Source organism: Anolis carolinensis, chromosome 2 (genome assembly GCF_035594765.1).
Source record: "Anolis carolinensis isolate JA03-04 chromosome 2, rAnoCar3.1.pri, whole genome shotgun sequence".
NCBI classification, from domain to species: Eukaryota; Metazoa; Chordata; class Lepidosauria; order Squamata; family Dactyloidae; genus Anolis; species Anolis carolinensis.
This window is the reverse complement of record NC_085842.1, coordinates 260,117,282-260,131,835: the sequence shown is the minus strand read 5'-3', so window position 1 is coordinate 260,131,835 and position 14,554 is coordinate 260,117,282. Positions and strand designations below refer to the sequence as shown.

At 38.6% G+C, this 14,554-nt stretch overlaps 1 protein-coding gene across 2 annotated transcripts in view; it reads right to left on the bottom strand.

The window, feature by feature from the left end:
• The window catches only part of marchf3 (membrane associated ring-CH-type finger 3), a 163,573-nt gene that overhangs the window by 136,378 nt on the left and 12,641 nt on the right, over positions 1-14,554 (bottom strand). For both annotated transcript variants that reach the window (XM_062972135.1, XM_003216406.4), the window contains one exon: positions 2,211-2,288. The gene's annotated coding sequence lies outside the window, so the exon portion shown is untranslated. The remainder of the gene's footprint in view (positions 1-2,210; positions 2,289-14,554) is intronic.

Genomic DNA, 14,554 nt, shown 5'->3' with positions numbered 1-14,554 from the left:
GTTATATAAAATACTATTTAAAAAACAACAACACAAAAGAGCAAAATAGTACAGCTAGCAGCAATGTGAACCATCATGAATGCACAGATAATATATGATATGGCTTCCCCTGCCACTTGGCAAATTTAGCAAATTTAGTTGATCCAGAAGTCTACTATGGCTGTTGTATTGAGTGCAAAAACGAAGTCCAGGAATATAGGTAGACATGCACCCCTTTGTAACTTTTCTGTAGCTAATAATTTAGTCAGCCAGAATGAAGCAAGTCCAAAAAAAAAACCAGCATCACCAAAGAACTGAGTAACTTATCATGCTCAAGGGATCAGCTGCAACTAACTAAAAAAAGTCATTCGAGGCCAGTGAGACTTTGTTTAAGATGAGCATGAGATCCACCTCTAAAACAACAGTCTGTTAAGATGAATATACTACAATGTTGGCTACCCCAATTCAGCACATCTGGAGGGCATCAGATTACTTATGGCTGTTATGCAACCAAAGAAAATAGTTGCATACTAACACAATATTTAACTCTGGTTTGGCATTAAGTAAATTAGTCTTGAGGTTGTCAGCTTCCATCTCACTCACCACAGTTGCAAAGAGGAGGTCGGCTCTTTTCCATCTATTTTCAACTTAGTGCAGTTCAGCTATGCACTCGAACTGAGACAAATTTAAATATTTATGATTTATTGAAACAATCCAAGTTCAAACCATGGCTTATGAATTTTAGGTGTTGCAATAAATTAAGAGTTAAGTTAAGCCACTGTTTAAGATTTTCATATAATTAAGATTTCAATGCACCATGAAACCATCATCTGAAAACAGAAGGAAAATATTCTACTAATCTTCTAATGAATATGCCACAGCTTCTCTCACATAATGCTAAACCATTATTAATATTATGCCTGGGACTTTTTCACACTACACAATTAAAGTACTATAAATCTACTTCATCATTATATATTCCAAGGTAACATATTCCACTGCCAAACGGCTCTTACCATCTAAAGTTCTTCCTAATATTTTGATAGATATGTCGAACTTGACCTAAGATGCATGTACACTATAGAACGGATGTAGTTTGATGCTTTAACTGTCATGAAGTAATGCTATGGAGACATGGGACTTTGGTGAGGAACCAGCACTTTGAGGCAGAGAAGGCTAAAGATCTTGTAAAACTGCAACATCCATGATCCCGTAGCAATGAGCCATAGCAGTCAAAGTGGTGTCAAACTGCATTAGTTCTACACTGTAGATCAGTGGTTCCTAACCTGTGGGTCCTCTGGTGTTTTGGCCTACAACTACCAGAAATCCCAGCCAGTTTACCAGTTGTTAGGATTTCTGGGAGTTGAAGGCCAAAACATCTGGGGACCCACAGGTTGAGAACCACTGCTGTAGATGTACCCCTAGTCTCTGGAGGATCAAACAAGTTGACTCCATTTTTGATATAACATTCTCACAAATATTTAAACATGGCTATTCAGAAATGGAAGATTTTTCTTTCACTGTACTTAGCTGAAGTAAAATAAAAATTAGTATCAAATAAACACTAAATATGGAATTTGGTACTCCAAGAATGCACTTAATGTCCCAGTGCTAACAGCCTTCATGTACAAGTGATTGTTTATAGGAAACCTGAACAGAACATTCATTTTACCAATATGTAGGTAGCATAGACTTTGCCTACATGTATTAACTATGTCTCCCAATGTACAGATGTACAGATGAAAACTGGGGACACCCATATTGTAGCAATTTCTGATGACAAGGGGCAGTCACCCCCAACTTGGTACTACAGATAGGGGCACCAAATTCCTCTTCTGTGAACAAGGAAGGAAAACTCACATCATCCACCATTTGAGTAAACATGCTCATTCAAACTCAGCAACCAGATGAATACAAAAAAAGTCAAAGTGGGCAACTATGGAAGGTCCATGGACTGTGTGCATCCCAATTTTCACCGGGGAGTGATCAACGGTCTTCATGGTTACTTCCAGTTCTGGTGGTGAGGCTATTTCAAGGTCCCAAAAATCAGTCCCACCAAAATAGCCATGAAATGGAACATCTAAGGATCTAGAGTGCAATTTTCTGTATTTTTTACCAAAGCATTTCCGCAATTAGGGAACCTAGAGAGGCAGCCACACACCACATACACACAGGAGTTTTTACTTGGCCTCAAGAAAAGGTCTACATAATATATGTTGGAAAACACATACCTCTGAAGTATTTTGACATAGCTGCTCCTTGGTTTTTGATCAGCAGCAATGGTGAGTATGTCAGGAGTGAACCAAGACCTGAAACATAATGAGGAAACAGAAGGTGTAAGGATGTTTATTAAGTTTAGAAAAGAAAGCAAAGCTAAGAGCTTTTCTACTTTAAATCACCAGGATTTTTAAAATGTACTTTTAGCCTCCCACACTACACTGTAATTAGGAATTTCTTAATCCTCATTATAAGTGTGTTTTAAAATAAATATTTTCCCCTTTTTATTAATGGTACTAAAAGCTACAGTACAATGAATAGGCCTATTTAAATACAGCCAGGTGCAACCCTAAACATTCTACTGAAGCTTGCTTGTATTTTGAAAATAGTGACTGAACACCATTTCCAACACTCATTGTTACCAAATGGACAAACACAGATGGAAGTGGTCTGGTGCTCACCTAGTTAAAATGGCTTTTAAAAATACTGGTGCAATTTCAACTCCAAGGCAGCTGTTTTTGTGAATCAGAAGAAAGTTTCAAAGTACAGTGTGCACATGTGTGCAAGGGGGGGGGGGCACATGCCCGTCTCTGGTTTTACTGAAGGAGAGTTGCTCAGATTACTTGAGAAATATTCCAGCTATGCATGTATGTGTGCCCATTCCAGACTCTTTTAAAAGTAAGGCTTCTGCTATACATTATCCATGAACTCATGCTCTTTCACCATCCAGAGAAATTAGCAAGTGAAGCTTAATGCACATGCCACTTAAATCTGTACTTTACTAGCAAGCAACCTCCCTCCCTCCCTCCCTCCCTCCCTCCCTCCCTCCCTCCGTTGTAGTTTTATTCATTTTATACAATACAGTTAAGTTTTCCAATGGAACATATATAGACAGCAGTGGGGTCCAACAAAGATAAGGTTCTGCGTTTCATTCTATAGCTTTTTAATGAAACTGCTTCAATGCTGGAGAACTACCGTGTTTCCCTGAAAATAAGACAGTGTCTTATATTAATTTTTGCTCCCAAAGATGCTGTAGGTCTTATTTTCAGGGGATGTCTTATTTTTCCATGAAGAAGAATTCACATTTATTGTTGAACAAAAAAAGAAAGAACATTTATTATATACTGTACAGTAGTTGTCATCACAAACCAGCATAGCCAGACAAACTGTGAATCCTATCAAGAATTTCTTGTTACTACCATTATTTCCATGTACAACACTCTATGGTATGTACATTTACCAATCCTGCATGCTCTGGTGTTCTGTTTGGTGGGCATGCTTCCAAATAAAACCTTTGCTAGGTCTTACTTTCAGGGGAGGCCTTATATTTAGCAATTCAGCAAAACCTCTACTAGGTCTTATTTTCTGAGGATGTCTTATTTTAGGGGAAACAGGGTAAAATTTTTCTTTCTCAAAGCATTCAGAGTTAAGCAGAGCACAAACAAGTGTCCCCACAATAAACTTGATTTACGATCAACTGTTTTTTTTGTGTGGGAATATTTGCAGTAGAATTTTAAAATCAGCTCCATTCGTTCCCGATAAGTTTCCGGTCCCAATTCAAAGTGCAGGTTATTACCTACAAAGCCCGAAACGGTTCGGGTCCTGGCTATTTTTGTAATCGCACCTCCCCCCCCCTCCATGAACTGGCAAGGCTCTAAGATCAGCTGGGGAGGTCCTCCTTTTGGTTCTGTCAACATCTCCCCACCAACGATTGGTGGGGATGAGAGAATGGGCTTCTCAGTGGTGCCCCCCACCCCAGCTTTGGAATGCCCTCCTCAGGGAGATTAGACAAGCCCTTACACTGTCCTCCTTCCGTAGGGGCCTGAAGACCTGACTATTCAAACAAGCTTTTGAGAACGCCTAGTCCCTAGTTAATCTATGAATTTATTATGCAGCCTTGCACTTTATCCCATGTCCTCGTCCCGTGGTTACAGCTCTGTACTTATTCCCATTCCCTGGCCCTATCGTTTACAGCCTGGCCATGCGTACATTAGCTATCACTATTGATGGATGAGCGCTGTTTTATTTTGAGTTTTATGCTGTTGTTACATGCTTATGTGTTTTATTCAATTGTATTTTATATTGTGTTTTATTTCATGTCCTGTTTTTAGGCACTTTGTGCCTTGTGTAAGCCTCCCCGAGCCCCTTCAGGGAGATAGTGGCGAGATACAAGAATAAAGTTGTAGTAGTAGTAGTAGTAGTAGTAGTTGTTGTTGTTGCTGTTGCTGTTGCTGTTGTTGTTGTTGTTATTTCTACTGAATTCAGCACAGGTTTAACTGGTTAAACAGAGATTCTCATTATTTTTTACAAAGGAGTAACAAAGTGATATTAGCCCAGTAATCCTGGTTGCTGTGGCTGTATATCGACTCCGAACTATGGCCATCAATCATAGTTTTTCTTGGCCAAATTTATTCAGATGAAATTTCCTATTGCCTTGACTTGCCCACAGTCATAGAGTGGTTTCTATGGCTGAGCAGGGGTTTGAACCCTGGACTCCCAACATCCCAATCCAACACACAAATAGCTATACCATGCTGGCAATACTTTTGATAGCAATGCCTTTGCACGAATTGAACTTTTAGTTTTGTTTTTCATAGACCTTGGACAAAATTACTTAATCTCCCAGAATCACTGGGAGTTAATATATGCAGTGTTTCCAGAGGGTTTCTGGAAGTTACAGTCGAAAAAAGGAACTATTCCAAGCTATGGTATCTCCAATTTAAGATTCATCCAATAACTTCAAATTCTCACTATCCAACAATCATAATTCAGAAGATAAGACTGATTGATGATACAAAAATGGTTTACTTGTAGTTGATAACACACATTATCAAATACTACTAGTCTAACATCTAGTAGAGTACATTTGTTTGACAACAAACTTAGATCTAACAGTAAATGGGTAATTGTGTACGTGTGTTTTATTTTGTTTTGGGAACATTATCTTCTTTCTCCAACAGATATTATATGCAAATTCTAAACAGATAATGATATGCAAGAGGCCTTTACCTCCTGGTTATTTGTGAATTGAAAAATGCCATAACATAGTCAAGGTTATTTTGAGTAGGACCTAAAGAAGATACACTAAAACTATTGGGAACAAGTAAGTTAAGACAATTCAATTCCTATCAATTTCAATGAGCTCTCTCTAAATATGACCACATATGAATACAATTCATTCACCCTGGGAATAGTCAGTGGAAAAATTGCATGGATAAAAACTAATCAGACCAGATCACATGTATGATATATACGAGACATGAATCATAGAATTGGAAAAGATCATAAGGACCATCCAGTCCAACACCCTGGGTTAGCTACATCTATGCACTTACATTCAACAAGGTTCATCTAGCTAGAGTTTTTATTGAGGTCAAAGGATATATATTTCAACTGTGATATCCATTTTCCTCTCCTCTACATTCCCTCGCTATTCATGTCCAAATTATGGGAGACCTGGCTTTTCATGGATGCTATCTATGTAGTAGATAGAATTTGGATCAAGAGAAACCATGCGAAGGAAAACAAATTGCTTCTTCAGTCCCGACTGTAGTTCTGGACATCACTTATCCTGAGTTGAAGGGGTCACTGGTCAAGACTTTAGTCCCAAATAAAGAAGACTTACTGAGCTGCTCTTTCAATAATACCATTATCTCCCTTGAGGCATTGCCTGCAATTTTGTAAAATTCTGGAACACACTTTATATCACACACATATCTCATAAGCAGACCTTATCTAAAAAGACAAAAAAAATGCAATGGCTCTAGTATAGAATTTAGAATCCAGACAATACTCTGAGTCAATAACCACACTGTGAACATATAAGTCCAACTTGCAAATGACATTGTCATATAAGCAATACCATTTTTTCAGAGACAGGTGTAAAGGCACAAAGGGAAGCATAGGTTTACCCTTTCTGAAGTTGATAAGAAGAATTTACATGAATACTGCAATGGACAGAGCAAAGGGCAACAGTTTCCTGGTCAGGCACACTATAGTTGGGGGGCAGGATTATGTGAAGGACTATAAGTGTGGTATCCACGGATAAGTTTGACTTAATAAGCTATGCCTATGAAGCAACCTCTTGTTTCTCTTCCTACTAACATTTTATTGTAGTTGTGTTTCCTTTACTAACAGTCACCCAAGAGTAGATTGACCACACCATTTTTTTAGTAATCTTTCTTGACTGTGGGTTAAGAAATGGGAAGGAAGCTGTTGTAATGTAACAGGCTCCTTTGTTAAGATTACGAAAGTACAGGACATTTATACAACAGATTGCTTATCTTGAATAACTACAGTGATCTTTGGTTCCAGCTTCCAAATAAAACTTCTTTTCTAAATTCAAATAGATTTAAGTAACACCCAACAAGATGGCATTGGCTAGCAAAAACCTCTTGTGTATATGCCACCATCAATGAAAGTTAGAATAGAATTCACGTTAAATATTTGCATGTCTGGAGCCAGCAAGGTGCGACTTGGACTACAACTCTGGAGCAATAGAAACCCAATTAGTCACATTCTCTTGTCCTCAGAGGAAGATAAAGGAACTCTGAACAAACCTTGCCAAGAATGGCTTTCCTTGGGGTTGCCATAAATTGAAATAATTCCCATATCTAAAGCAGCATATGTAAATAGGAGGATGCAGAATCTAAGTCCTTTTGACATGGGGATGCAAAATAAAATATCCGCAGTGGGTTTACTGATAAGTCAAACTACTGTGGGAAAAAGGCAATTGTCTTATAAAATAAGACAACTCCAGATATGCAGGACACGTTGGTCTTTCAGGTATCCATGGGGTGGGATTTCATAAGATTATAATAGGAGAAAGACCTGCTTTACTATGAGATAAACACAACCCTGCTTGGACTAACGGCTGTCGAGCCTTAAAATAAAATAAAAATGATTTGTTTATTGCTCAGTATCTCCTGTTATGGTTGCCATATAAAATAGCAAACAGCAGTACTCCCAAGGTGAGATTTGAGTAGCAAGAGGAGGGAAAAATTTCAAGAACCAGTAAACATAAGATTTATATGAAAGTCCATGTCTGAAAACTGGTACAGGACAGCTAATGTAGTTTAAGACATATAATTGGCTTTTCAAGAGAATATTCATTTTCCTTTCAAACTGTCCTTTTTAATGCCCCATAATTTGGCAGGACTTGTAATTATGGTAGACGTAAATATGTGTGTGTGTGTGTGGGGGGGGGGGGATTTTATATCTTGTTCCCCAAGAGAGAACACTGTTTTTTTCATCACTTCTTCCTTGACCTTCTCATGATGGTCACCTTTACTATAATACTTTACTTTACTTTCTCTTCACCTTTACTATAAATGTTCACATAAACCATTGTGTTCATTTATACAAGCCCTTATTGGTATGTTCATTCAAACTGACTCTTAGTAATGAAAATACTATCAGACGTCTTTCCCAACAAGATTTCTTCCATTGTCTTCCTCTAAGATCGATTAACTGGCATGGCTCAATGCTGTGAAATTACGAAAGGTGCATTTTTACACGACCTTTAGCCTTCTCTGCTAAAGAGTGCTGGTGCCTCACTAAAGTGCATTAATCCTACAGTGTAGATGCACCTTGAGTCCAGCACTTAAATACTACACAACACTGACGATATGTCTTAGAAATATTAAAAAGCGCCAGGTTTTATCCTAATTGGAATGCATACTCTCTGGCCAGGAATCTACCTTTAAACCAGATCACAGAGTTATGTCTGTGTGTGAGTTACTTAGTAGTGTGAGGAAGCAAACTTTGAACATGTTCAAAGGGTACCTGCCTTCTTTCACTAGACAGAAGTATTAAAAGCAGAAATGTTGCATCAGCAAATGAGTTCAGAAAGAATGAACCGTAAATATACCATAAATCCACAAGAGAGAGAGAGAGAGAGAGAGAGAGAGAGAGAGAGAGAGAGAGAGAGAGATAACAAGATGCTCTCCTTTTTGCCTTGGTTCTTGTATCTTAGTAGGGGAGAGAATAATAATTTGTAATTACAGATTCAATACAGAATTATCCTAAGGAGTACAACTAGACTGTGTTTGTGAAACACGTAACAACACTTGGCTATTATATCAATGTTAACAGCAGTACCAGTATAACCCTTACTTTGCTAAATGATGGATTAATTTCTCCCGGCATCTAGTGGGTAGAAATATATAATGCTTTCAAGAGTTCAAAGGGCTTCCCATGCATTATCTAGTTGTATCCTAACAGTACAGGATATAGCAGTTATAGTAGTTTGCCTGTCCAAATTGTGAGCTAGAGTAATTTACCTGAAGATGTTGGTTTTAGCTATCAAATATTACTTGAAAGCCATTTATGGTTAACAAGTGACAAAAAGTAAACCTAGTAAAGGACTATTACCTCCTATAGCTACAAAGGAGATTGCCTATTAGTGCTTATTTTATATCATGGTTACTACGCAAGTAAGCAGAAGGACATAATGAAGTACCTACTCTGAAATGTCTTTTGGAAAGGGCTTTTATTACTTAGCTGGGTGATCAAATAAGGTTCTCATTCAATTTCAAATGTTCTGAATATTTATGAAGCTTAAGTTATGCTTTGTCTATGAATAGAGATAATTCTGAGGGATAGCCAGATTTTCTGTTTTCAAAAATCTGGCTATCCAAAAGTCTTTCCTTGTTTGTCTGTTCCTTTTTCTCAGTGTGAAGTTTGGCTGCCTTTTCCTCTCAGAGCTAGACTCCTCCTTTTTCTGCAGCAGAGCTACAGTGACCAGAAATGTGGGCATTGTCTGGTAATCTTAAACCCAAGCAATCCAAAACAGGCATCCTTAGCACCTGCATTCAGCCAGTATTCATATACCACCAGTCCCATAGACAACATAAGCTTTTGACCAGCCTAAGCTTCACAAGCAAGAAAATTGACACAGCTTATGAGCACCAGCTTGTAAACCATTACTTATCATCAGAGGCAGAAGACTTTCAAAGACTCCAAAGAGATGACTGCAACCAGCAAAACCTCCTTTTGTAATGTATTGTCCTAAGTTATCTTATAATAGCCCCAGGTGGAGTTAACCCTTTATTCATCTTGTTTTCAGTAAACTCCTTTTGGTTATATTTTCACCTTGCCTAAAGTGCCTCTGTATGTTAAGTTACAGGGAGAGATCTACTCCCTTGTTCAAGGAGCTCCACTGGCTGCCGTTTATTTTCCGGTCCCAATTCAAGGTGTATACCATCACATATAAAGCCCTAAACGGTTTGGGACCCACCTACCTCCGTGACCGTATCTCCTATCATAAGCCTACCCATCCCTTCGATCTTCAGGGGAAGCTCTCCTGTCGCCACTGCCGATATCCCAGACCTGCCTTGTGGGAACAAGGGAGAGGGCCTTTTCTGCTGTAGCCCCCCCGATTCTGGAACTCACTGCCCATTGAGATTAGGCAAGCCCCCACATTGGTAGCCTTCAGGAAGGACTTGAAAACATGGCTCTTCCGTTGTGCTTTTGGAGAGTAACTACTTTATATATTTTTTCCGTTGCTCCCTCTAATATCTATCCTCTGGACTACACCACTTTCTTATGACCCTGGTCGCTGTGGTTTTTTATTCTTATGTCTTTCTCACCCCGAGTTTTAACTTAATGTTCATGTGGTCTGCCCTTGTTTTTACTGTTTTCCTGATTTGCATTGTAATGGATATTATTATTTATTGTATTGTTTACTGTGTTGTGATGTGTTGTTCTTTTATATGCTGTTTATATTGTATTGTTCTGGGCATGGCCCCATGTAAGCCGCCCCGAGTCCCCGCTGGGGAGATGGTGGTGGGGTATAAATAAAGTTTTATTATTATTATTATTATTATTATTATTATTATTATTATTATTATTATTAAGGGTCTTGATCTGTCAGGACCCAGGCTGCAGAGCACCAATAACCATGTGCAGAGACCAGAATCTATCTAATATCTTTATTAAGGAAATATAAAACAAGTGTAGAATATAGTTCAGAAGTAGACCTTTCAGGAAAGGTCAAATATAGTCCAGGAAAATAATGTCCAATATGTGATATTAAAGTCCAAAGTTATAATCCAATAACCGAAACACACACTTTGCCAAGTAAAGTGTGGGGAGAAGACAAGGTCCTTAAGTCCATAGAAACTTGGCAATTAGGCTGGAAAGCAAACTTGATACTTGGCTAGAACAAGACTCGAAACAAGGCAACAAGAGCAAAAACAAGGTCCGTGGTAAAACGCGGGACAAGGCAAGGCTGGAAACTTGATCCGGGAAACAGGGAACTGGAGTACGAAGTCTACACACGATCTCACTCCTCCAGCTGACGAATTGACTCCGCAAAGTTTCCTTTGCGGCAAACACCTAAATAGGGTCTCGTTTCCCGCCAGAAGAACACTTTCCCTGGAGAACTAGAAGTGAAACTCAACTTAGTCCAGATGCAAAACTCCTTAGAATTTCCCAAGGGAAGCAGACCTAATCAGCTAATTGTTTGGCTGCGATTCTGGCGCTTCGGCGATTCGCCTCCCTAGCGCCTCTATCTTTATTATAATTATTTTTACGAGAAAACGGGGGAGAATTCTGCCCAAGGCTTGTTTGGCTGACTTCTTGAGGGCAAACATCCTCCAGGTGCAAGGGCTCCGTTTCTGGCTGAAACGGTGTAAATCCCATGTTTTCCTCTTCGTCTGCCACAATAGTACTAGGAACGGGACTACAAGGCCCATGAGACATCACATGATCTTAATAGAAGGTATACAGATAGCCCCGAGTAAAGCGAGACACTATAGTTTTCCAAAAGGCTTGGGCATGCCATCACACTCAGTATAATTTAGGAGGTTCCCAAACTTGGATTGTTAGATCTTATAACCTGACTCTGAGTCCCCAGTTCTTGTGGGTTATATCCAGATGGGAAATAAGTGTGCAAATTCCCCACTTTTGGGAGATTCAGGTCCAGGCATGAAGAAAGAACAAATCTCCAGCTCAGCTATTAAAGAAGCAGCTTGCTACAATTTGAAAAGCTTAATTATTTACTTGCTGCAACCTGCATAGACTCTCCAGATAGTCTCCCTATTTACTGAGTTAGCTTTCTCCCTCTGAATCCCTGTAGTATCAGGCTCACTCTCTGCACTTTTTTCAGCATCCACCTTCTGGGTAAATACAGGTAAACATGTGCAAATGTTCCTTATCCAATCTCCCTAAGTAAGTGAGAATAAATAATCCCTTTGATTCACTTTGATCTGGAAATAAATCCTTTAGCTGATTTCTTTTTAAATTTTCAAAGAGTATAGTATATTGTGATCTCTGTGTATGTGTTTGAATGACTAGCTTTGAACAACTGTGGCTGGTGCTTAATGCATAATGCTTAATGACATTGCCAAGGGCTGTCCCTAGCTTTCGGTGTTTGGAAACCCAATTCTAACGATCATCTTAAATGCAGATTCTACTCCTAGAACCTCACCTAAATCAATTACTTACAGAGATGATGGATGATGTTTCTTTCTTTGAAGATCTTCATAAAGAGGCTATATAGCTACCTGATGGCTATGTTCTAGCTGGCATTCCTGCACTGAATTGTTAGGTTGGAATCAGACTCATGGTGTCCCTTCCAACTCTATGAATCTAATTTTCAGCCCTATACACAAACACACATTTACTGCTTGTCTGATTAAAAGTTCTGTAGACTTCACAGCTTGTGCAATATTTGTTTGACCTTGAGATAGCCTAACAAAGTTATTGACCTGTTCTGATCTTTGGAGTTTATCCTGCGATATGAGACAAGGGATGCAATGGGATTACAGACTTATCTCTCCCATATCTCCACAAGCATCCAAAACACAACACACGATGAAAATGTTCATCCATCAATAGGTTAAAAAATGTAGTTTTGAATCTCATATGTTGAGCTGAAGGTGTAAAAAGACCTGTGCTGTGACCATATGGTTCTCGAAAATTTCACAAAAAGACAGTCAACATCAGTCACTGCAGGAAGCCTATTTGTCCCAGTGTGAAATTGGATGGGCCTTCCTGTGCTTTAGAAAAGTCCATTCCTTCCAGGAGCTAAATATAGAGACAAAATACCATGCAGAACAGGAGAATGGTCAGGATATAAACATCAGAAATGTCAATTTGACAAATCAGATTTCAAAATCAGCAATACTTTTTGAGGATTACTCAAGGCATTCATTAACCAGTAATAACTAACGAGTAAACATATAACACAACTGTGATATTTTCGTCATCCAATAATGGTATTACCAACCACGTTCTTGATAATACTGCATCAACTTAGTAATTATAAAATTAATATAAGCATTTGTACAAATTAAGATGAGGTGACACTGCAGTATATGTCTGAGACCACTTCAACCAGTTACTATATATCACAAAATCTAGCTATGTCAACAGAAAAATTCCTGAAGCTATCTGAATTTATGGTTTCATCCCTGGAATTTATTGTACAAGTACAAGGAACACAATGGATGCTTTCACATGTCATAATCTTTTATTTTAGCCCATGGTTTTTCTGTTGTACTGTCCCATTTCTCTGTTCATGTTCCAGGTTGAGAAGTTAGGGAAACAAGCCAGGGGACAAGCCTCTGTTACAGTTAATAGTGTCACAAGCCATGATTTAAATTGACCGCACAGAAGAAATAAATTGTATTGTTGTTTATGGTTAGATAACAAATCATGGTTTGTTAGCAGAGGGAGGTCCACACAACCCAACCAGTCATATTTTAGTAAACCACATTGTTGGCTTTCAATGTGAGATGCAAGTAACAATGTTTTTGTTTTTAATCCATGGTAAGTCAAGACAGAATTGTGATAACTTATATATATAATCATACACCTAAAATATTGCTTTAAAGTTGTTAACTTGCATACCATATACACATCTCATCTATACTGACAAAGGTATATCTATGAAGTTGCATACACATAAATGTTTGCCTCAAGCTGCTATGAGTTTAGTACTTCTGATATTTAAAAATATTTGACTGGGATTAAAGTGCTAAAATCACTGAACTAGTCAGATTCTGAATTAATTACTGGTTTTTATATATAAACCCTGGCTTGTATATATATATAATTATATGGACTGTTGATTTTTGTTTGTGCGTGTCTGTACTCATCCCAATTCTGAATGAATACTACCATATATCAGATGAGGACTCTTTTGAGATTGTTTATTTCCAGGGATAACACTGCCATAAAATTACAGTGTGCACCACTGCTCTAGCACTTTAGTTGCTGAAGCTGCGGTTTTCCAAACCAGGTCAGTGTTAGCCAAGGTGCAAGTTTAAACCTATTTGTTAAAGATGATGAAACTATTCAAAGTTGATTAGAAGAGACCCCATTCTTTGCAGCAGTGCGATAAAGCCATGGGCTTCCGCTGAATTAATTTGGGAATCCAGTCCTGTGCCCGCTCTTCTACATGCTTCACTTGGCATAAGATTATTCAAGGTCGGCATTATAGCCTCATCATTTCTATGTCAGATGACAGATGAGGCGGATGGCTTCTGCCTCAGCTGTCACCAGAGCACCCATGAAGAACTAGCAAGCAGCCAGCATTTCTGTTTTAAAGGCCCAGCTCTCTTTGCTAAAAGCAGTATAACAGCACTAGCATTCCCTGGTCAAACCCAACTGAGCTGCCTTCAGAAAATGTAGAATAGCGGGTAAGACTGGCAGACAATTTCTGAAAGTGTAACCTGTCATTCAAAATAGTGCTTTCCACATTAACTGAAGTAGAGAATTGGCGATTTTTCCCAGTGTGCCAGGGACTGGCACCATATTTATGCCCATTGGCTTCAATGTTTTCTGTTTTCTGGAGACATGCCACCCCAATGTCTCAGGAACCATTACCTGTCCAGAGGTAAGCCTTCCAACAGTAAACATCTGGACCTCCAAGTGTTATTTCCTACAACTCCCATCATTATAACAATCATAGCAATGGGAACTGCAATTCAACAAAATGGAGAGCCAGAGACTTCCCATCCCTGTCTTATCTCCATCCTAGGGTACTTCTTTATCCATAATTATGTTATAAAATGCTGTTAATAGGGACACCTTTTTACCATGCATTCTTATAATAAGTAATTCATCTCATATCTCCACATTATTTAGGCATTATTACTACATTATAATAGTATGTCAATATATTAAACAAACAACAATATACTAATGTAACAGTGCATAAATATAATGGTCATTTCCACCGAGCCAGCCAGCAGTACACTGATTTGGCACAGCAGTTATCGGATCAATACATCTTTGGATGGAACTGCCATATCTAGGTTGTTGCTACCAGAGCTGAGGCAAGAACTTGGAAAATTACTTTTAGGACTATGACTCTCTCAATCCCGAGGCCAAGATGACGTTTCCAAGCTCT